The sequence below is a fragment of the Triturus cristatus genome, chromosome 3_1 (assembly GCF_964204655.1).
Source record: "Triturus cristatus chromosome 3_1, aTriCri1.1, whole genome shotgun sequence".
In the NCBI taxonomy this organism is placed as follows: Eukaryota; Metazoa; Chordata; class Amphibia; order Caudata; family Salamandridae; genus Triturus; species Triturus cristatus.
Window position 1 is genome coordinate 1,041,747,218 of NC_140583.1, and position 22,938 is coordinate 1,041,770,155.

At 44.3% G+C, this 22,938-nt stretch overlaps 1 protein-coding gene across 1 annotated transcript in view; it reads right to left on the bottom strand.

Moving 5' to 3' along the window:
* Positions 1-22,938, bottom strand: part of LOC146861466 (uncharacterized) — a 356,537-nt gene that overhangs the window by 314,042 nt on the left and 19,557 nt on the right. The gene's annotated exons all lie outside the window — the stretch shown is intronic.

Here is a 22,938-nt window from a genome sequence, read left to right on the forward strand (position 1 = left end):
AGTGGCGCAGTGGGCTTGTAAGTCTGCCCCAAGGTGTTCAAAAAATGTAAACTAGGAAACTAGTAGAAGTGAAACAAGAGTCAGGAAAAAAAGTTAAGGAAGAGAAGTAAAATGATATTCATGGTGTTCAAAAAGAATATTTAAAAAAAAGATGAGGTGAAAAGAAAGTTATAAAGGGAGGTGAAATGATATTCATGGTGAACACAGACAAGAGTGCTTTCAATGACAACGCTGTGCGGTTAACCAACGGGCATGCTAGTTAAAGATAACATTGGAATTCCATTCTTTCATTCATCCCGTGAGGTTTAAGGTCATCAAAGCGTCTAATCCAAAAAATTTCTCTTTGTAGCAAAAAGTTATTGTTGTCTCTTCCCTCGGTTCTAATGATGGTTTCTAGGACCAAGAATTTTAGTTGACTGATGTTGTGTTTGTGTTCAATGAAATGTCAAGCAACTACAGACTTCATGTTTTTTGTTCGAATGTTGCTTTTATGTTCATTTATCCTCGTTTTGATTTTTCTTTCAGTCTTGCCAACATAAACTTTACTGCAAGGGCATTTCAAGAGGTAGATTAAATTCATTGAATCACATGTAGCAGTTACTTTTAGATTGATTTTGGTACCCTTTCTAGGTTGTGTCATCGTGGTTCCCGGGATGATGTTATGACCGTTGTTGCAATTGTGGCAAGGTTGTGTGCATTTTGCTGTGACTGGTTGAATACTTTCCTTGTTTGTCTTTAGAATGTCTCCCACATTTTTACCTCTTTTGTAAGCAAAAATTGGGTCTTGGGTGAATAGGTCCTTAAAGTCAGGCTCCATGGTTAAAATTGACCAATGTTTTTTAATGATCTTTTTGTAAGCACAACTTAAGGTGGAGAATTTAGTTACTAGCACCATCTGATTTTTTGTAGGTTTTGGTATGTTTGTCAATAAATCCTCACATGTTTTATCTTGGTAACAAAGTCTGGCTTGATCCAAAACAATCTTAGGGTATCCTCGTTGTGCAAATCGCAGTAGCGTATCTTCTGTTTGATCTGTAAGTCTCATGGGGTTAGAGACAATTCTTTTAACACGGAGTAGTAGTGAATATGGTAAATGCTGTTTGAGTGATTGTTGGTGAAAGCTACTGTAATGAAGTGTATTGTTTCTATACATCTTTTTTTCTGAAGATGTCTGTTTCTAGACCATTTGGAGTTTTTTTGATTTGGACATCCAAAAAGGTGATTTGTTCTGTCTGGATATCAAAGGTGAATTGAATTCTTTCATCAATTGAGTTTAATTCTTTCAAAGCGTTTTGAAGTAGTGTGTGTGATCCAGTCCATAGTATAAAGATGTTGTCAAGTGAACCTCACGAACAATTTGGTATGTGTTTTCCAGATGTCTTTGGATAAGATGTTAACCTCCTCGAATTGACTCATAAAGATATTGGCATAGGCTGGTGCTGCACAATTTCCCATTGAAGTGCCAGTCAGTTGGAGGAACCAATGTTCCCTCTACTTGAAGTAGCTCTAATAAAGTGTGAAATGTAATAGTTCCATAAGCAATAGTTGTAAATCTTGGTCAAAATCAGTGCGTAGTAGAGCTTGCTCAATGGCTTCAATACCAAGTTGATAGGAGATTGATGTGTATAGCAACTTTACGTCTACTGTACATAGTATGACTGATTCTAAATCAGTAAGAGGAATTTGATTAAGCTTCATGAAAAAGTCAGTAGTTTCCCTGATGAAAGCCCTCATTTTCATCACACTGGGTTGCAAATGACGGTCAAGGAATTGACCAACAGGGTTGTGTATGCTACCTCTTGTTGACACGATCGGTCAAAATGGTGGATTACGAAGATCTTTATGGATTTTTGGTAACATATATATTGAAGGACTTCTGGGGTTGTTTTGAGTAAGGAACTTTTTTGACTCTCATTATTCACTCCATTTTCTACGGCCTTGTTGAGTAAATCTTGTAAAATTTGTGAAAATTGTTCCGTCGGATTGATGTCTAGTTTAACATGAGTGAGTTGATCAGATATATGTTTCTCTACTTCTGAGATGTAATGTATAGTGTTCATGATGATCAAATCGCCACCTTTGTCCACTTTCTGGCATGTGATTTGAGGATTGTTGGCAATTTTCTTAAGAATCCCAAATTCTTTGTTGGATAGATTCCTTTGTTTGGGTTTTTTTGAGAAATTGAGTTTGAGTATGTCCTGTTTAACCAGGTTTTCAAAAATGTCCAAATTCTTGTGACTTGTGGGTGCCATGTACGAACTTTTAGGTCGTAGTCCACGCAGTAATTCTTCATCATGGTTGGGTTGAGTTTTCATCACGTTTTCCAAAAAATGTCTCAATCTCAACTTCCGCATCAGCTTGAATAAACGTATCTCTAGTTCTAAACAATTTGTATGGACGGTGGGAACAAAAGAAGTTCCCTTATGTAATGTGTTTAATTCAATACTGTTGAAGTGGTGATCTGAAATATTTATCACTAGGTTTCTTTCACAGGTTTCTTCGTTTTGTCCTTCTTTCCTGTAGTCGAAGTGCTCCATGCTTGTGGATGCTCTTTCTCTTTTTATTTTTGACCTCCGAGGTCGTCTCTGTCTCCTTGGCCTACCTCTAAAAAAGAGACACCAGAAGTTTGAAGAATTTCAGGAGCATGTTGTGGTGGAACAACCGTTCGCCTCTGTTGAATGGAGGCACTTGATGCATCACTTTCAGAAGACGAGGTTTCAGTATTCTGCGAATATGGTTTGTTGTGACGTCTCTTCGCGCATTCATCAGCCCAGCTGTAAACTTTCCCAAGTTTATAATCCACAGAGTCCCTCGAAATTTTCGAATCTTTCGTTCATTGACTATTTCATCAGCTGTCATCATGTTGGTGAGTTCTGTTTTCACTGTTGTTATTTCCTTTGAAAGTTCCTCAAAAATGTTAGAGATTTCCTCGATAATTAGCAAGATTAGGTCAAGGGAACATTTGTTCACTATTGCGTACCAACGATCTTCAAATTTCTGAACATTTTTACAAAAGGATGGTCTTAAAGGGATCCTCAAACCTCGTGGTATGCGTTGCACACAATGGTATTTTATTAATGTGCTGGCATGCATCCGTTGATTGATTTCACATTTCGACAAATATAAAAGTTGTTTGATTTTTTGTTCTTTGTTCCGATTAGTCATTGTTTGGGTGGTTTCCTCTTGGATTAAAGCGTATATTCGAGTTGCTTCCTCATGAGCAAAGGTATCTGCCCGTAGGTCAGTGAGATTTGAAATGTTGTCAAAAGACATGATTGTGTTTGGGTGTGCTACATTCGTGGAGATATGGACGTGAAGTAATCAAGGATAGGTTTGCCTGTGCACAGCCACAAAATTATACTGAAAATTTGAAGGAATTTCCGCTTTTTGATGTGCTCCTTGGGTATCGCTCTCAGATCATGAGCGTAATGTGATACTGAATAATAGTTCAACCCAAAGACCATGGGAGGAATCACCCTGGGCACAATCAACACCCTTCAAAGGGTGTAAAACTGTTAATGATAGTTTATAGTAAAGACACGTAATCAAAAATGTATTTCAAAGGTTGTATTTGATGAACTTAAATTCAATCTATGCTGATTCAATATCAATGATCTTCACAATGCGATATATTGCAAATAATTGGTATGCATTCCAAAAGCAATGCAATACATTTCGGGCATTCTGCCCTTCATCAGGGAAAACTCTATAATTGAACACAAAAATACCATAAGGAAACTATCCTAAAGTTCAAAATGAGGCATAATGCTATACAAAAGTGGTGTTAAACATGTGGTAATACAGATCAAAGAAACGTGTGAGGATAGGCCCACCCGCATACGATGCTGTCTATCCATTCTGTCCTGCTTCTAAACTCTCACCTTTCAGTTTGGTCTTCCCCTATATTCATGCTTTTACAGCTCTTCTCGTGTTTACCCTTCAATTTTTCAACTTCTGTGTCGGACACCATTGATGATTACATTGATTCATCGTTTACTGTTTCAATATTATGTGTTACATTTCGCACATTCATACACTGTTTTACTTAAATCCCTGCACTATTCACTATTTAACCATTTTAAGATGGCCACCGTTATTTTTTGGGACTAAATTTCTAGTCCTTTAACACGGTTTACCCGGACAGTTGAGGTTCAAATGCGCCTTAGCCGCAATTGCTCTTTACTCCACCGTTACACGGTCAAGCGAAACACTTGTTCCAGCACTGCTAACTGAACTTCACTGCATAAATATCTAAGTAAGTTTAACCATATTCATGTGTCACTGTCTTAGTGTCATAGCGCTTTTCAGCTATCTTGCATGTTTGTTTTAAGTTAGTTTAACACAGTTGACTAGCACCGAAATAGTGGGTTTCATTTTTGTTTTCACTTCACGGTATGACGGCACGACATTTTTCACTTTTTTAATATCCACTTCTAATAGTCATCTTTACTGGAAACACTTGACTATAATGGAACCCCCCCCCGAATCTTGGAAAGAGACCGTCATTATAATCTTCCCTAAAAAATGGAAAACGGTGGATAATCCATCCTCCTATCGACCGATCTCCCCGATCAATTCTGACACCAAGATCTATTCTAAAATCCTGGCTAATCAGCTGGGGAGGGTCATAGAGCGGCTGGTTTCCCCATGGCAACATGGGTTTATCCCTGGTAAAGGGACAACAGATCATACCCAAAGAGTTATTTCTCTTTTTGATATTGTAACCAGGGTGGGGGACCGGATGGCTATGATCCTCCTCGATGCCGAAAAAAGCCTTTGATCGGGTGTCCTGGGAGTTCTTATGGCTGATATTGAAACTGTATGGTTTTGGTAACCTCTAACCGTGGCTGGGTATGAAATTTGCGCAAAACCAATAGTGTTGTCGTGATGCAGGTGAATATTTGAGACGTGCTCAAGGGAACAAAAGGGAAACAGCCACCTATGTCCCAATATTCCTTCGTTACAGAAGTACCCAAAGGATAAATACAAAGCAAAATATTGTTCCCGGGCATAAAGCAAATGGGCATCCAAACATCTAATATCAGAATCAATCCAGTAAAAAATCTCAGTCCAATATGTAATCAAATGATGTTCTTCTTTATTTACTTTTTTCCTTTTTCTCTCAAGGCTTCTCCTTATAGTCAGTTGGGATTAATTCACAATAACACATTGGCATAAATGTCATAGCCAGATGTAGCCAATAGCCAACACGTGTTTCGTCTTGGGTAATGTCCCCAGCGACTTCCTCAGGGCTACAAAAATAATAGTTAATCCCATTCAGAACAGTATCACATATAAGTTATGATCATACAAATCTTTGTGCAAAAAGTTCAGAGCAAAATTCTCACATAATAACCATAGAGGAGAGCAAAAAACTCATAAAGAACCGGCCAAAATCCACCAAGTGACTGAAAAATTATGGTGCAACCAAAAAAAGGGAAAAAAGAAGTGACGCAAAGGATCATAAAGTGATTAACGAAAAAGGTTAAAAAGTAGAGTGGAGTCCAAAAGTACATGTTGATTAGTCTCGCAGTATAGGTCAGGATGAGATTATTTTTTCACTTTGAGGTAACCCTACAAAGCACAAACTAAGATTAAACCTTTTAATCTAGTCCAACCAGAGGAGAACGACAAACAACTGCGGTAGTTTATAATACTTCACCCAAGTGAAAGTAAAGAAAGCTCTAGAGGTCAAAAGAATATTAAGAGTATGTCAAAGCCAATATTCAAATATCACTCACCTAAAACGATTATCAGGCAACACTATAGTGTTCGCCACACCTCAGGTAAGAACTGAATGTGGTCTCATACAGTATGAGTCAAATATATGTAAATATCTCGATCGAACTATAGCTTCCAGTCAGGGCATCTTATAGTAAAAGTTGAATGTATATCTAAAATGGAAAGAGCTTACATTAGTCGGGCACATCATTGTGCAATTCAGAGTGGCAGGTATATTGGTTAAGGTTAAAAAGCTGAGAGCTAAAGCTAACCACTTATACATTTCAACTATGTATTAATCTCAATAAGCTTACAATGTTACTAAATGTTTGCCGGCCTCGCCAGAAAAGTATAACAAATAAAGCCTCTGTGAGCAGGTAGCGCTCTAATGTGTATGACAACATCATTAAAACAATCGCATTAAGGTCTAATCCGCCTCATAGAGCAACAGCCAATACCCTATCTACCGTGCTCTAGTATCTAAAACCGATCTGTTTGCATTCGTAAATGTCATAATAAACCACCTCATTGGGCAGAAACCAATACCAAGTCCACCGCACTCTTATATTTAAAAACGATCAAATTGCATTCATATGATATAAGCGGTACAATGATGAGGAGTTGTGGGCATTTTAGCATCATCTTTTAAGCAATGCCGTGTATCAGCATATACGGAGTTATATACTAAATCGGTAATATTTGTTCACGTCACGATACTCTTACCGTGAAAGGAGAGTACTCCCATCGTCGCCGTCTGTATTAATGTGTGTAAAACCGAACACTAGTTAATTACCGCGTTTAAATATAAATTCATAAGTCGACGTTCACGTCTTCATAAGGCGATTAGAGAAAGGACTCCTTATCGCCCGCGTGTATGGTGGCCGCCATTTTGGAAGAGTAAACACTAATAGCTCACATCCATTGATATATCATCATGATTCCAATATCATTTAAAAATCATAAAAGCTAAAAATCGAATAGAACCTAATCCCACATTATTATAATCAACTTAAATACAATGTCATGAATCGACGTCCACGTCCTCATTGAGCGATCAGAAAAATGGGGCTCCTTATCTCCCGCATATATAGTGGCCGCCATTTTGGAAAGGTAAACACTAACAACACGCATCAATTGATGTACCATCATGATTCCAAAATCATTCAAAATTATAAACATTAAAACTAAAAAACTAATAAGAACCTAATCTCACATTGTTATAATCTTCTTAAAGAAAAGTTCATAAACCAACATTAGCGTGTTCACTAAGTATTACAGGGAAAAATCTCTGTATGATTATATGCATAGTGGCTGCCATCTTAAGATGGTAAATTTAATCGACACACCTATTAGTGTGTCATTAAAGATCAATATCGTACCATACAACTCCATTCATTGAGTCTAAAGTTAAGGCATATTAAGCCATCGTCGATATCATTGAAAGGACTAAAAGAATTTTGGAAAGCATATGTGATATTATCCCAAAAATGGGGGAAGTTATATCGATAACATACTAAAAAAGACTATATGTATCAAGCACCAAAACAAGGCACCTATTCAGAGAATATGAAAGATAACAGACCACAAAAAGCTTATGTCATCCTCACTTTCCAATCATAATGTCATTAAGGCAGGAAAAAACTCATCTCACCTATTCCATTCTACAGTATTTCTGTTATAGGTCGTTCAAAGGACACACTTGGGAGCAAGATAGCTGTAACAGAAACCACGTTCACATTAAAGGGTTAGTACAAGCATTTGTAACGTGGCATATTCCCACAAAGAAAAGACAGGAGACATAAGTGCCCGTCATAAATGAAAAAGATGGTTATCTAAAATGTAGAGGGGGTAAAATATTAAGTGATAAGTGAGTCAGTTTAAAAACAAATGAGTCAGAGAATCAAATCGTATGTGGTCATAGATCTAAAATTTGCGTGAGCCTTATGAAGACGTGAACGTCGACTTATGAATTTGTATTTAAACGCGGTAATTAACTAGTGTTCGGTTTTACACACATTAATACGGACGGCGACGATGGGAGTACTCTCCTTTCACGGTAAGAGTATCATGACATGAACAAATATTACCGATTTAGTATATAACTCCGTATATGCTGATACACGGCATTGCTTAAAAGATGATGTTAAAATGCCCACAACTCCTCATCATTGTACCGCTTATATCATATGAATGCAATTTGATTGTTTTTAAATATAAGAGTGCGGTGGACTTGGTATTGGTTTCTGCCCAATGAGGTGGTTTATTATGACATTTACGAATGCAAACAGATCGGTTTTAGATACTAGAGCGCGGTAGATAGGGTATTTGCTGTTACTCTATGAGGCGGATTAGACCTTAATGCGATTGTTTTAATGATGTTGTCATACACATTAGAGCGCTACCTGCTCACAGAGGCTTTATTTGTTATACTTTTCTGGCGAGGCCGGCAAACATTTAGTAACATCGTAAGCTTATTGAGATTAATAAATAGTTGAAATGTGGTTAGCTTTAGCTCTCAGCTTTTTAACCTTAACCAATATACCTGCCGCTCTAAATTGCACAATGATGTGCCCGACTAATGTAAGCTCTTTCCATTTTAGGTATACATTCAACTTTTACTATAAGATGCCCTGACTGGAAGCTATAGTTCGATCGAGATATTTACATATATTTGACTCATACTGTATGAGACCACATTCAGTTCTTACCTGTGTTGCCTGATAATCATTTTAGGTGAGTGATATTTGAATATTGGCTTTGACATACTCTTAATGTTCTTTTGACCTTGTCACCTAGGCGCTATCCCCTCCGGGTCTCTGATAAGAACGCCACTAGACGAATTGATAGTGTTGAGATTTTATTGGAAACACAGTGTCCGGATGTGCTCTTTTCTTTCTCCCTCTCAAGATGGTGGAAGGCGGAGGTTGCAGTCCCACAAGTAGGTGTCCCGGTCAGGATGGTGTCTTGTCCGTCTTGGTTATCTTCACCTCGGCGGGGTCCCGTTTCTGGTGGGGTTTTGCCTCAGCGGAATGTGAAAAGGGAAGGTAAGATCAGGGGTTAGGTGATTATCCTGATACGTCAGGGATTTGAGGGGGAAAGGGAAGTGAAGGGTCACCGGGGGTCCGTCACCGTACTGTACACACGTGATCAAGGGGGGGAAGCTCTGTGAGTGTTTCGGGTACTGGGAACACACAGAGAAAAGAAAGAGGAAAAAAATTACCCCAAACCTCCCCCTCAAGACACCCCGTGACCTCCCCACACAAAAGCAAAAATCCTCCCTCGTTAACTCCCTCCCCTTGTGGACAGTAGCCCCAGGATCCGGCCCCGTACCTTTCCCAGCCACACTCCTCCGGGCGTGTGGCGGGGCGAGATGCCGTGAAGTTGGCCTCCTGGCTCTGCACCTCTTCCGTCCCGGCTGGTATGGACCTCCGAGTCGCCTCTTCCGGACTGCTCCACCTCCTCCGTCGTACCCGTACTTCGCTCCGCTCCGCTACCGACCACCGCCTCTCGCTCTCCGCTCTTCTCCTCGCTCGCCTTCTCCGCTACTCCTGACTCTCCTCCATGGGCTTTCGCCCTGGCTTCCTCGCGGGCTTCCGTCTTACGGGGGATGGACGCGGCTGATTGGTTCCCTGCCGCTGACGTCACAGGGGGTGTTACCTCGTCCGCGATGAGCCAGCCGGCGTTAAAGGGGCCGCCAGCACCCTGCAGGAGAGGTGGAAAGCTGTCATCAATGAGGGTTGCCTCGTACCCCTCCTCTTCTCCCGAGGCCTGGCGACACATCCCCAACCCCGGATTTTCCCGATCGGGGGAAATGGGGTATCGGGAGAGAAAGTCCGCATTCCCCTGATCCAGCCCTTTCCGATGTCGTACCTCAAAGCGATAAGGCTGTAATGCCAAGAACCAGCGGAGGATGCGCTCGTTGTGGCCTTTGTTACGCTGAAGCCAGGTCAAAGGGGCATGGTCCGTAAAGAGGATAAAGGATCTGCCTTCCAAATAATAGCGCAATTTCTCCACCCCCCAACGTACGGCCAAACACTCCTTCTCCACTGTGGAGTAAGCCTGCTCTCGGGGGAAAAGCTTCCTACTAATGTATAAAATAGGACGCTCGCAGCCCTCCGAATCCTCTTGGGAGAGCACTGCCCCTATTCCAACCCCAGATGCATCCGTCTGCAGGATAAAGGGTTTCTGAAAGTCAGGGGTCACTAACACTGGGGAGGAGGTGAGAGCATCTTTGAGAGCCTGGAAAGCAGTAGACTCCAGGGCCGTAGGCGCCCGTAGGCGGGGAGAAGTCTGGGTCTTGCGGAGGAGATCAGTGAGGGGACCAGCCAGATTGGCGAATTGGGGGATAAATCTCCTGTAGTAACCTACCAACCCCAAAAATGCCCTAAGATCCCTTTTGGTTCTGGGGTACAGCAAAGCCTGAACCGCCGCAACCTTGTCTGCCTGAGGTTTAATGTTACCGTCCCCAAGCAGAAAACCCAGATATTTCACTTGTTGAAATGCCACCCGGGATTTCTTTGCGTTGATGTGGAAGCCTGCTTCTTTTATACTTTCCAGTATACTGCCCAGATGTCGGAGGTGCTCTGGCCACGTTTTACTAAAGACAACTATGTCGTCCAGGTAGGCAGAAGCATAAGGAAGATGTTGTTTTAGTAGGGTATCCATGGCCCGTTGAAAGGTGGCCGGAGCCCCATGTAGGCCAAAAGGGAGGACAGTAAACTGGAAGTGACCTGAGGGAGTCGAGAAGGCTGTTTTCTCTTGGTCGGCAGGAGCTAGGGGAATCTGCCAATACCCCTTGGTGAGGTCGATAGTGGTTATGTATTTGGCCTCACCAAGGCGCTCAACTAGTTCGTCGACCCTAGGAAGTGGGTAAGCATCTTGCTTGGAGACCCTATTGACGGCACGGAAGTCTATGCAAAACCGGATACTTCCGTCCGGTTTCGGCACCAAGACTACGGGGGAACACCAGTTGCTATGAGAGGGAATGATCACTCCGGTTTTTAGCATCTGTTGTACTTCTGTCTGGAAGGCCGCCCGCCGTGCCTCAGGTATCCGATAGGGTTTTTGTTTGACGGTAACCCCTACGGGGGTGGGGATAGTGTGTTCAGCTAAGTGGGTTCTCCCCGGTAGATCGGAAAATACACTTGAAAACCGAAGGAGGAGAGAGTCTATAGCCTCCCTTTGATGAGGGGGCAAATCGGGATTGACAGGAAGGTCCCTGACGGTATGCGCCAGAGGTGCGGTAAAGGAGACAGTTAGGGGTGTACTCGGAGGCTTTCCTAACCATTTTTTTAGTATGTTTATGTGATACAATTGGGTCTTTGTGCGCGATATCTGTAGAACGTAAGAGGTCCTACCCACCTTCTTAATGACCTGGAAGGGACCTTGCCACTCCTTCTTCATTTTCTGAGCAGAAATGGGTAACAACACCAGGGCCCAGTCCCCTACATCGAGCGTCCTCCATTTTTTTCCCTTATCATAAAAGTGCTTTTGTTTAGTTTGGGCGACGGCTAGGTGTTCATGGGAAAGGGTCCTCAGTTTATGGAGTCGGGACTGCAACTGGCGGGTGTAATCAAGCAGAGCCTCTGCTTCTTGTTTCCCTTCTTGCTCCCAGCTCTCTTTTGTTATCTCCAGTAGAGTTCGGGGTTTCCGCCCAAAGAGGAGCTCGAATGGGGAAGCCCCCAAGCTGGACTGGGTCTGGCTCCTTAACACAAACAAGGCCAAAGGTAACAGTTGGTCCCAGTTTCTTCCGTCTCCAGACAGAAGTTTTTTTCAGGGTTAGTTTAAGGCTTCCATTATAGCGCTCAACTAACCCATCTGTCTGGGGATGGTACACCGATGTTTTTATGTGTCGGATGTTGAGCTGGAGACAGACCTGCTTCATAAGTTTGGAGACAAACGGGGTGCCCTGATCAGTGACTACCTCCCTTGGGAAACCCATCCTCGAAAATACTTCCACCAGGCGCTGAGCTATAGCCGTGGATGTAGCTGCTCTAAGGGGGAAGGCCTCGGGATAGCGAGTCGCATAGTCCACCAAGACTAGGGCGTATTGATGTCCTCTACTGGATTTGGGCAAGGGACCTATCAAGTCCATTCCTAGTCTGTCGAACGGTTTCCCTATGATGGGGAGAGGCTGCAAGGGGACGGCAGGCGGTACATATGGATTGCGCCGTTGGCAGATGTGACATTCCTGACAATACCTTTGTATCTGAGCATATATCCCAGGCCAGAAGAAGTGTTGCAGAATGGCTTGTCCTGTTTTTTCTGCCCCAACATGCCCCGCCAAAAGGTGGGCATGGGCGAAAAAAAGTATTTGATCCCTAAAGTCTGAGGGAACTATTAACTGAAGAGGGGCGTCTTCCTTAGCTAACCGATAGAGGAGGCCATTACGTTCAACAAAAGTGGGGTAGACTCTAGCCATTTGGTCCTGATCTGCCCGGGCTTTGTTCCAGGCATTGACAAGACTGGCGTCGTTCAATTGGGCAGTACGGAAGTGAGTATCCTTAGCCCACGGTTCTGGGGTCAACACCGAGACCTGACGACAGGCCGGGGAACTGAGCACCTCCTGCATCATAGCGGAAAAACAGGGGTTATCGGTCCCTATGATGACAGGTTCAGGAAGGTGTGGAAGGACCCCTACTATTGCATCCATGCGGGCCCCTGTGGGTGTTTGGAGCTGGATGGTAGCCAGAGGGTAGTCTCTAACCTCCCCGTGGACACACCTGATACCCACCCTTTTACCCGGTAGGACCCAGGAGTGGTGAATGAGCTCTTGCCTGGCTACTGAGTGCTTACAGCCTGAATCCAATAGGGCTCGTACCCCTTTTCCCTGTATCTTTACACTCACATAAAAGACGGGACCCGTTTCTTGAGCAAACAGGAGGGAGTGGGGTGCATAGCTCACATCCATGGGTTCCTCCTCTTTCTCCCTCTTCTTTCTGCAAAAGCGGGCTATGTGTCCCCATTCCCCACAGTCATAACATTGGGGCCCCGAGAAAGGGATAGGGTCTGGCCGGGCTCCTCGGGACCGTACGGGCTCTGGGACGGGTTTAACCGGCTTCCGGTCACCCCTTCCTTGGGACACATGCTTTAGGGGCCGTTCTGGTTCTTTGGGGTTGGGTCGACCTTGAGCTCTAGCATACGATGTGGCCATCTCTACGGCCTGTTCCAAGGATAACCCAGCGTGTTGTTTTAACCAGCGCTGACTCGAGTAGGGGAGGGCTTCAAGGAACTGTTCAAGATAAATCTTATTCATCACGTCCTCCATGTTGGCCTCTTGGGGTTTTAGCCACAGATCAGCCGCCTCCTTCAACTTAAAAAAAAGAGTCTTGGGGATGTCCCCAGGAGCCCCGCGTTCCTGCCTGAACCGTAAGCGGTGAGTCTCTTCGTCTACTCCAAGCCGGTCCAGGATATATTGTTTCACAAGTGCATAGGTAGCGGTCCCATCTTTATTTACGGCCTGATAGGCCACTTGTGCTTCTCCAACTAACAAAGGGGCAAGGTAAAAGGGCCACCTCTCTCCTGCCCAAGCACTAGCACGGGCGGCCCTTTCGAAATTTAGAAAGAAGGCCAACGGATCTTCTCCTGGGATGAGCTTCTGAAGGGGGACCACTGTTCCCGGAGGCGCGGCCGCTCTGACCTGACCCAGGGAGGCCACGAGAAGATTTTGTCCTTCGGCCAGTTTTACCAGGTTATCGGCTTGTGTTTGGATGGCCGAAGTGAACACAGCCCGATCTGCTTCAGCCTGGGAGGAACTCCGCTCTATTGCCCACTCCATCTTCGTCTGGCTTTCCTTCATTTGATGTATGAAGGCATCCATCCTGTATCGGGTGGTGGTTCACGATCCAACAGCTCCTATCTGGCTCGCCACTTGTCACCTAGGCGCTATCCCCTCCGGGTCTCTGATAAGAACGCCACTAGACGAATTGATAGTGTTGAGATTTTATTGGAAACACAGTGTCCGGATGTGCTCTTTTCTTTCTCCCTCTCAAGATGGTGGAAGGCGGAGGTTGCAGTCCCACAAGTAGGTGTCCCGGTCAGGATGGTGTCTTGTCCGTCTTGGTTATCTTCACCTCGGCGGGGTCCCGTTTCTGGTGGGGTTTTGCCTCAGCGGAATGTGAAAAGGGAAGGTAAGATCAGGGGTTAGGTGATTATCCTGATACGTCAGGGATTTGAGGGGGAAAGGGAAGTGAAGGGTCACCGGGGGTCCGTCACCGTACTGTACACACGTGATCAAGGGGGGGAAGCTCTGTGAGTGTTTCGGGTACTGGGAACACACAGAGAAAAGAAAGAGGAAAAAAATTACCCCAAACCTCCCCCTCAAGACACCCCGTGACCTCCCCACACAAAAGCAAAAATCCTCCCTCGTTAACTCCCTCCCCTTGTGGACAGTAGCCCCAGGATCCGGCCCCGTACCTTTCCCAGCCACACTCCTCCGGGCGTGTGGCGGGGCGAGATGCCGTGAAGTTGGCCTCCTGGCTCTGCACCTCTTCCGTCCCGGCTGGTATGGACCTCCGAGTCGCCTCTTCCGGACTGCTCCACCTCCTCCGTCGTACCCGTACTTCGCTCCGCTCCGCTACCGACCACCGCCTCTCGCTCTCCGCTCTTCTCCTCGCTCGCCTTCTCCGCTACTCCTGACTCTCCTCCATGGGCTTTCGCCCTGGCTTCCTCGCGGGCTTCCGTCTTACGGGGGATGGACGCGGCTGATTGGTTCCCTGCCGCTGACGTCACAGGGGGTGTTACCTCGTCCGCGATGAGCCAGCCGGCGTTAAAGGGGCCGCCAGCACCCTGCAGGAGAGGTGGAAAGCTGTCATCAATGAGGGTTGCCTCGTACCCCTCCTCTTCTCCCGAGGCCTGGCGACAGACCTCTAGAGCTTTCTTTACTTTCACTTGGGTGAAGTATTATAAACTACAGCAGTGGTTAGTCGTTCTCCTCTGGTTAGACTAGATTAACAGGTTTCATCTTAGTTTGTGCTTTGTAGGGTTACCTCAAAGTGAAAAAATAATCTCATCCTGACCTATACTACGAGACTATTCAACATGTACTTTTGGACTCCACTCTACTTTTTAACCTTTTTCGTTAATCACTTTATGATCCTTTGCGTCACTTCTTTTTTCCCTTTTTTTGGTTGCACCATAATTTTTCAGTCACTGGGTGGATTTTGGCCGGTTCTCTATGAGTTTTTTGCTCTCCTCTATGGTTATTATGTGAGAATTTTGCTCTGAACTTTTTGCACAAAGATTTGTATGATCATAATTTATATGTGATACTGTTCTGAATGGGATTATCTATTATTTTTGTAGCCCTGGGGAAGTCGCTGGGCAACTTACCCAAGACGAAACACGTGTTGGCTATTGGCTACTTCTGGCTATGACATTTATGCCAATGTGTTATTGGGAATTAATCCCAACTGACTATAAGGAGAAGCCTTGAGATAAAAAGGAAAAAATAAAATAAAAAAGAACATCATTTGAAAACATATTGGACTGAGATTTTTTACTGGATTGATTCTGATATTAGATGTTTGGATGCCCATTTGCTTTATGCTCGGGAACAATATTTTGCTTTGTCTGTATGGTTTTGGCCCTCAGCTAATAAAGGCTATCAAAGCAATGTATTGCCAGCCTAAAGCCCGACTACAACTAATGGGGGGGACTCCGGTAATATTAATATATCAAGAGGGACCAGGAAGGGATGCCCCTGCTCCCCTATCTTATTTGCGTTATATATCAACCCCCTTGTGGCTATGTTGCTACAGAGCCCGAAAATTAAGCCAATAATTACCAGTGGGTTTGAGACAAAAGTATTGGCGTACGCGGATGACATCGCGGTTTTAACTTCAAACCCTGCCGAGGCGATTAAAGAAATTAGTAGGATTTCAGAAGGTCTTGGTCTTTTCTCTGCCCTGAACGCTGGGAAAACCATAGAGTGGACGAAATCAGCAAAATTAATTTTGAACCTTTTATTAAAACTATAGGGAACGAACTAAGGAGGGTCAACGGGCTGCACTTGTCAATTATTGGAAGGGGGAATTTCTTTAAAATGACTATGCTACCAAAAATATTATATCTGTTTCGGGCAATCCCCTTGATTGTAGAGGATAATCTATTGCGGGCGTTGGAATCAACGTTTTCCAATTTCATATGGCAATATGGCAAGGTCAGAAGAGCATTGAAATATTTAGCATTGCCCCAGGATAGGGGAGGGCTAGCAGTTTCCAACATTACTCTGTATTACTGGGCAGCACTTTTGCATCAGATGACCACTCTTTTATCGGTAAACAATACTAGGGAACCAGCGCAGGGCTTAAAAATACCCTCAATTTATGAACTTTCAATGGGGAAGGAAGCCCAGCTACTTAGACAATTGGAACCCAGCTATTATAAGAAGGTGCGGTTCAAAGTGATTTATTGCTCATGGAAAATTTGGAAGCAGGTCTCCAAATTTATGGCATTCCCGGGAACTTCTAGATATACCCCCCTATGGCGCTCGCAATTACTGCCCTGTTGGGCTAATGACGATATGGGGAAAAAGTGGGAAAAATGTGGGGTAGGAACAATCGGGGATTTTTGTGGGGGAGCACAAGATTTCCAATTTTCTGGGTTACAGCGGGTGTTTGCCATTTTAGACAACTAATGCTTTAAATTTATCCAGATTAAGAATATTCTCACCATACGGCGTCCCAAGATTATGCTTGACAAGATACCACTTCTGGAAGTGGCAGCCAGGGAAACATGCAGAATAAGAGATTTTTATAAAGTGCTTCTCGACAAAAGCCCAGATGATTTGGAAAAAACTGAGGCATCTTGGGCAACTAAATTGGGTAACCCAGATGGTGATATTTATATGAGTCTTTCCTTATCCTCAAAAATGTTGTTATCCTCGAATTTAAAAGCACAAATTTATAAAACGTTATTTAATCTTTATTTTACCCCTGCTAAACTTTACCTTTGGGGGGAAAAGGGCAGACGATAAATGTCCCATATGTGGGTTAGGACCTGCCACTTTGATACACATGTTGTATGAATGTGAGAAATTGGCTTTACTGAAAGAAGGGCTGTTAGGCTTTTGGGAGGCTCGGTTCGGCCGTAGTTTAGAAATAACTCCAACTCTCCTGGTGCTTGGATACGATAGTACGCTGGGTCTTAATGCTGAGCAAGAATATGGTTTGTTTCTGGGCGCAGCAGTATTTCGGATACTACTAGCTGCAAGATGGAAAGACGCTGAACCACCAAGCTTTCATATGTGGCTTGCTAGGCTCCTCGGAATTTACAAACAAGAGCTGTCCATATATTCATGTCGAGGCAGACAGGCTAGAGCCCGGGGAAGGAAGATTTGGGCTTATATGGATGAATGGAGCAGAGATGCGATGACGGAATAAAGGGGGGACCGAGCTTCTCTAAGTTTGTAAATAGCAGATTCCTGACTAAGGTGGAATGAAATTGCTGCTGCCCTTTTTGATTTGATTTGATTCTCCCAATGTAATTTCCATAGGATTTGTCTCCTGAACTTGTAAAAAAGTTATCTTAATTTTCCTTTGTCTCCCTTTTTTATGAATCTGTATGAATTTGCATTTATATTTTCTGGATATGTCTAATAAATATTTATTTTTAAAAAAAAGGAAACACTTGACTAGCGCCGCAACTTGTAACCACTTGTACACGGTGTTTCGTTTTGCTCACATTTTCACTTTGGTTTGCACTGCATCACATAACCACTGATGACTATAACACACGCAGTCATTCAAACAACATTTTTTTACCTTTTCCACATTTACTTTTTTTCACAGGCGCACTGTGTATCTTTCTGTTCACATCCTTCAAATTAACTTTCATTGGCAACAGTGCAGGACAGAACTGATAGACCCCAACGTATGCAGGAGGGCCTATCCTCACACGTTTCTTTGATCTGTATAACTGCATGTTTAATGCCACTTTTGCATAGCAATATGCATTGTTTTGAACTTTAGGATGGTTTCCTTATGGTTTTTTTGTGTTCAATTATAGAGTTTTCCTTGATGAAGGGCACAATGCCTGAAATGCATCGGATTGCTCTTGGACTGCATACCAATTATTTGCAATATATCGCACTGTGAAGATCATTGATATTGAATCAGCATGGATTGAATTTAAGTTGATCAAATACAACCTTTGGAAGAAAATGTTGATTACATGTCTTTACTACAAACTATCATTAACAGTTTTACACCCTTTGAAGGGTGTCGATTGTGCCCAGGGTGATTCACCCCATGGTCTTTGGGTTGAACTATTATTCAGCCACTATACAGTGCCCACCAGGAGGCTTTGAAATAAAGTAATACTGCCATCTCCACCAAAGCACATCGGGATAGAATAACCCATGTAAGAAGTAAGGTCCATATAAAATTGCCACCTGATTGCACTCCTTTTGTCATCGTCTTAGAGGCAGTTCCACCATTAGTTGCCAATGAGAGAGAAGACTGGCTTTATTCAAAATATAAGATGGTTCATTGGTTGGAGAAAAGTATAGGGTGGCCTGATGACTTGTTTGGTGAAATTCTCTCAAGAAGAAGGGTCAGCTGGGTTGGATATGAACCTACATATTCAGATGGTGATTGTGTTGTTATTAACTTTAAAAAGCTGATGATAGTAAGAAACCTACTGCAGTGCCTTAACTACCTGGCTAAGTTACTAGGAATAGTTCAGGCCCACCTGTTGGGATATTTTTACAGGCCACATCCTGAGAGTTTCTAATCAAGTCTTGATTTTGTACCCAGTTCCTGTCCGAGGAGTAAAAAACAGGTTGTATACAATTTTGAAACAAGGAATCGGTTTGCACCTCTTGACGTTATACCAGAAATTGATTGACTTCAATCCCGAGATTACTTTAAGGTTAATTCTTTTCTACCAACCTCGGGTATATGTGATGCTAGAGGAGAACTGAGAGATGTGACTCTTTTATCAGCATCTTCCACCCGCCCCGAATGATGAAGCCCACTTGTCACGGGGACTCTGAATCCTCTCATCGAATTTAGCAGGAGCCTGCCCTGCCCTAGAATGTTGAATGCAAAGTGGTTGGTGTTTATGATCTAATATGTTGTCAAGAGACCTAGCTGATGGAGCATTTTTGCATTGATGGTTATCATGCCTATTTTAATCTGGCAACTCAATCTTCGTCGGCAGTGCAGAAGGGGGTGGGTCTGGTAGTTCTTATCTCTATTAAACTTTCTTTTATCAATGCTGAATTATTTTGTTGTTCCATTTGGGTTACACATATTACTTTTGTCACTTTCAGGATCTTTTGTTCCGATGCTTGTAAACTTTTATTATAACATTTTTGATCAAGGGTCAACTGAGGTAATAGACCACCCGGATGATTTCATGTCAAGTTATATATGAAAAGCAATTGTTAGTTATTACTACTATGTGCCCGGGAGTTTCGTATTTCTGCATGCAAGGTAAGTGGGCAGCCTGTTTGTGGCCTTGTGGATAGAATTGGCAAGTCTATTGCTCACTTTAAACATACCCCTTATGGGGAAGCATTAAAAAGGCTATCTGATAGAGACTTGTAGACTCAGAATCCTTACCTTTGAATATTCTTGTGGCACCAGACTGGATCCAGAAACTTTTCAAGCAGTAACTCTGCATGACGGTAGGTGCTGTTAAGTAGCTCTACGTCATCGGCATCACTGTGCCAAAGTGATGTGCACAGTGCCTATATAGGCACCACCCCAGGGCTCTGACATCAGTTCTTTTGTTTACACGAAATCAACGCAGATCCAAAGAGAGCTACCACAGTCCACTTTTTGGATAACTTTTTTCAACATTTTGACAAGTCTTTTTGAGACTTTGTCTTCCAGCGTATCAGGGATCTCCCCCAAAACACCAGTGGAGTTTAAACCCTGTGGTTCATATCAAAAACAGATGTCTGTGATAGACCCTCATCTGGTTTGTCTCTGTGCCTGAAGCTGGACCACAACTCCAAGGCCTGTGAGGACTGTCGTGTCATTAACTCCAGGGCGCTGCAGGAGTGTTTCTTGAAGCTTCTCGTCACCCAACGGAAGTCGCCTTCATGACGTTCCAGGTCTCTGTAGCGAGGAAGGTCCCAGGCCCATTTGCAGCCCAATTAGAACCCCTTCTTACCTTTAATTGGCCAAGGGCCTCCAATGCACAGAACAATTGACCACCAATCTTGCCCCACTCCCAGTGACCCAGATTTCTCACCCAGCACCCCACCCCATAGAGTCTGGTTGTCCAGGCCTCCACCTCCTAGGTTAACCTAGGTGCGTTCCCCACCACACCACTGGAAAGAGAATCCAAGAGGCTGGATAACTTTGGCAAGAAGATGTTCTCTTCTGCCAGACAAGCAATGTGCTTGGGGAATAGCGCATGCCTCTTGGGCCGATTACCACTAACACAGCTTGGGATTCGTTAGTGCAAGTGCTGCCCATGGTTTTGGAAGAGGGCTGAGCCATACTGACCCAGGCTAATGCAGATCGCAGAGATGCAGCAAAGTTCACCATTTGATGCAGACTGGATATGACTGACTTGTTAGACAGAGCAATTTCATTGTCAGTGGAACTCAGACAGATGCTTGGCTGAGATCTGCTGGCTTCTCAGGTGATGTCCTGGCATCACTTATGGACATGCTAATTTTCAGTGATAAGGCAGATTCCGTGCTGGAGCATTTAAGGACAATCAGACCACTGCCTGTTCCCTGAGTCTATTCATGGCCCCACATCAATCCTGTTCTGTATTTAGCCCCTTTTGTGGTTATAGTAGGGGCTACCAGTTGCGTCCATTCCCACCTAGTCATCACAGCCGATAGACATCCCGGTCCTTTTGTGGCCGCAGATGCGGCTCAGCAACCGCAGCCTCAACATTCTTTTAATTTGCCCTCTGACCATCACGTGCATCCAGTGGTTGGTTAGACCCGGCATCACCTGCCCCGATGGCAGTCCATAACAGTTTACAAGTGGGTACTTCAAATTGTTCAGCGGGATTACGCATTCCCTTTTTAAAAAAAAAACTCAGCACCCATGCCACCACCCATGAATTCGGTGATGGAGAACTACGTCACCCGGCTCCGTCAGGAAGTACAGGGTCTTTTGGCCAAAGAAGCCATTGAGAGGGTGCCTTTATTAGAAGTGGGTTGTGGTTGTTATTCCTACTACTTTCTGGTTACCAAGCCAGATGGAGGTCTCCCCCTATTTTAGACCTGCGTCCTCTCAAGTTCTTCCTGAAGAAGGGGAAATTCAGCATTCCCATGTAGGCTAAGGTTTAATCTGCCCTGGATCCTAAAAATTGGATGGTAGATCTGGGCTTGCAGGATGCCTACTTCCACATCCCCGTCCTGCTTGCCCACAGGCATTGCCTTCGGTTCACGGTGGACCAAGAGTATGTTCAGTTCGCTCTGCACCTTTTTGACTTCACCAGCTCCCCTTCGGTGTTCACCAAGGTGATGGCGGTCGTTGCAGTACATCTGCGGAGGTCAGGGTTCCAGTCTTCCCTGAGTTTGACGACCGCTTGATGAAGGTAAGCTCACCAGAGGCAGTCGTCTCCCACAACCAGACTACAGCGGACCTCCTACATTTGCTGGGGTTCACTATTAATGTGCCGAAGTCACACCTGACTCCCTGTCAGATGCTCCCTTTGATCTGAGCCATTCTGGATGACGTGCACTTTCCGGCCTATCCTCCAGCGTGGCTATGATTCCGATGGTTCAGCCTCTATCCTGAATTTCCAAGAATTTTCATGGCCTCCTGCATCCTTTTGATAGCACATGCTTGATGGAAGTCCCAGTGGGAGCAGCATCAGAGGAATCTCTCAGAACTGGTCCAAATACCAGTGGGAACTCCAAAAGATCTGCAGTGTTGGCTGACAAATAGAGATTGGGTCAGCGCCAGACCCTTCTCCCTTCCCCAACCAGAGCTGACTGTAGTGACATATGTATCTCTCCTGGGATAGGGCAGCCCTCTGGGGCAGGTAAGATCAGAGTACTCTGGTCTCCGGTGGAGTCTCTGCTCCACACCAACCTGCTGGAGTTGGGAGTGATTCACCTGGCATTGAAAGCCTTCTTCCTTCCGTTCTATTCTTTGGGACTTATAAAGCGCATGGTGTGAGATGTTGGCCTGGTACATGCTGACCACTAATTAAAGTGGGCACCTTGTACCAGTCCAAACAACCCTTATTGATGATTAGGTTAAAGACAACCTTTATTGAAAGCTATCCTAGTGGTAGCTATGGAGAGCAGCCTTCAGGCTAAGTCTCGAAGGAATGTAAAGCAGCTTGGTTTACCAGATTATATCCTCCTGAATGACCAAATGAAAGGAGAACCACACCAGGAATATATAAAATATATGTATTTATTACTGAACACTCTCTACTAACCTCTTTGTGAGATTAGAGAACAAAGCACACAATATTAAATCACTAGAACGACAGTAAATAGCACAATACACAGTGGGCTCCAGGGGGAGACCAAACCATATACTAAGAAAGTGGTATAACAACCAAGACTTGACTAGACATAATGCCTAGAGCACGTAGAATCGCTGGGACCCCAAGGAACCACCCAAGGTAGTGACACAGAGGACCCACGGAGGACGGGTGCAGTGTGAGAACACAGACACGAGTTCCGTACAACTCTATTGGAAAGTCGCAGTTGGAATTTTAAAGATTAAGGACATTTCAGAGTGGACTTCAAGCAAACCCTTTGGAACATAGAAGGTTCTAAGGCCAGCACCCTTGTGAGTACTGAGGTACCTGTGTTACCTATCCCAGGGGAGCCGGGTGCATAGGGGTCAAGTAGTGTCGGAAACGCTTGTTGATTTTAATGGCGTGATGCGAAGAAGTGCTGCGGCCGGGAAGATGAAAAGTGTCCGGTGTGATCCACGCCTGGATCGGAGCTGAGAAGAACCTGGACACAGAGGGGACAGAGTCTGGGTCACTTCACAGTGACCAGAGGCATGATAGACGAATGCCCACCGATGTCGGGTGTTTCAGGTGAGAAGAGGTGAAGCTTGACTCTGCAGCCATGGGGACCAGGAGACGTCAACGACGACCAAAGTCCGGAGGTGAGCTGTCCCACGAAGGATGTCGAGTGCTGGGGGGTCAGTGTCTGGATTGAACACCAACAAGCCTTGGCAACTGCAAACCACGCGGTCAGAGGAAAGATGCTTCGGTGAGGACCAGGAAGGTCCTAGGGACTCGCCAAGCTTTGGAGAGTCAGGGCATGTC